Source organism: Pinus tabuliformis, chromosome 1_2 (genome assembly GCF_031772625.1).
Source record: "Pinus tabuliformis cultivar Carrire ecotype Pingquan chromosome 1_2, CPIR1, whole genome shotgun sequence".
NCBI classification, from domain to species: domain Eukaryota; kingdom Viridiplantae; phylum Streptophyta; class Pinopsida; order Pinales; family Pinaceae; genus Pinus; species Pinus tabuliformis.
In genome coordinates, this window is record NC_142298.1 from 709,347,018 (window position 1) to 709,349,103 (window position 2,086).

The following is a 2,086-nucleotide window of genomic DNA, read 5'->3' on the forward strand; positions in this document are numbered from 1 at the left end:
AATTAATTCCTACTTGTCTATGGTTGTAATTCTCCATTTGAGGAGTTTGTTCCTATATAATAGGGATTTAGTTTTCTCTAGTTTAGTGTGTGGTTGAGAGAATCTCTCAACCACACTAGTGTACGTCCAAGATAGAATTCCTATCTTGAGACTATTGATTGTATAAATATCTTGTAATTTCCTCATTCATTGATTAATAGAAAATATATTGGTTGAGTTGTTTTTATCTTGGTATCAGAGCCTGCGAGGGCCTGGCCCCTCCTGGGCTGAGGGAAATAATTGGGAAATATATTTTTCGTTTTAGTTTTTTAATTGTCCATCATACGTCTAGACCTATGTGTGAGACCTGCGCAAACTTGTGAAGAAAATGCGTGTAGTGAATTTGGAGAGCGTCAGTGACAACTCTCGAAGAATTCATGGATCGTGATGACATGGTGCCGACTGTGGAGACTCCTGTGGTGAAACCGATGTGAGAGGCAGTCGTTTGTGGATCGAATTCCATAGGTTCATTGCAACGACAATTAAAGGACCAACGTTCAAGTGGAAAGGTTTGTTGGTGAGGTTGTGCGATTGCGACGACGATTAAAAATGTAAATTGGGTTGAGTGATTAAAGAGATGGAGCTTCTGTTCATTGGAACTGTCATCTGGTGGTCGTGGAGAGTTACTGAAGGTGCGATCCGACCCATAGAGACCTGTGGGTTATATCGGGTGGATCTGCGACATCAATTTTTTTTCTCTGCTAGAGTGATGCAGAGCCATCTCCTATTGGAATCGACTTAAGATTAGAGCTATCCAATGCGTGCTTTGTTCATTGTGTGGAGGAGCAGTGTGGATTGTGCAGATCTGTGGAGATCCGCGTGTTTGAGAGGCGTGAAGCCTGTATCTGCTGCAAGATCTGAAGAGATGTAACTTGGTTGAAGCAATACCGAGTAACGACGCCTGTTAATGATGCATAGCGCAATCCGCGGTATGTCTGCCAGTGGGAGGAAATGTGTGCCAGTGAATAAGCTGTGCTGCCTGGAATCTGCCGGAGAGTCGTGATAAACTTTCTGCGTGGATTGTATGCCATTTGATGGTTTGAATTAAGGTTTGCTTCTGCTTCGGATTTCATTTCTCGGTGAGGGAAAGGACAGAAGGAAAGAGTTCAGACGATGGGCACTGCACGCCGTCAATTTTCGTCTCTATTTCGCGTTTGCAGTTATCTCGCAATTTAATTGAAGATGGCTGATGCAGAGGATATCCAGCCCCTTGTCTGTGACAATGGAACCGGAATGGTCAAGGCTGGATTTGCTGGAGATGATGCTCCCAGGGCAGTGTTTCCAAGTATTGTTGGTCGCCCTCGTCATACTGGAGTCATGGTGGGGATGGGGCAGAAGGATGCATATGTACGTGACGAGGCTCAATCTAAAAGAGGTATTCTTACTTTGAAGTATCCTATTGAGCATGGTATTGTTCTTGATTCTGGTGATGGTGTCAGCCACACAGTTCCCATATATGAAGGATATGCTCTTCCACATGCTATTCTCAGGCTAGATCTTGCTGGTCGGGATCTGACTGATGCTTGGGTTGATTTGTGTATTTATCGAAATCATTTATTGAGGAACAATCCTGTGTGCTTAGATTGTTAAGAGTGGATCCTGGTTCGAATCTTGATTAAAATGTATAATGTCTCTGTGAATGTGATATTGTGTTGGGATCTATAGATATCCAAGAATGGAGCCGACCGCTTATGAGTTGATTTGTTTTCCATAACCAAAGATTAGTGTGACCTGATTCATAGAACAATAGGATTGATAGAGCGAATGAATCATGCCTCATCAATATATATTTTATCTGTTACAAGGCCGAGGTGGATACACATTGCCTATATGAGCATCAATTCACAGAATGATGCTATGGAAATGGGTGACCGAGTTGACAGTTTGAAGAAGCTTGTGTTGAGCCAAGGAATGTCCCGCTGCCATGAAAAAGAAGTATACGACATTACTTGGGACGGTGCCAACGTTTTGCCTCTATCAGCGCATTGGCTATGCTATGCAAATGATGGATTTGTAAGACTCTTCTCAATAGAATCCATCGGGTTTC

General features: G+C 43.0%; 1 pseudogene; it reads left to right on the forward strand.

The window, feature by feature from the left end:
- Window positions 1–1,111: 1,111 nt before the first annotated feature.
- LOC149207704 (actin-2 pseudogene) lies at window positions 1,112–1,629 on the forward strand (annotated as a pseudogene).
- The last annotated feature ends 457 nt before the right edge of the window (window positions 1,630–2,086 follow it).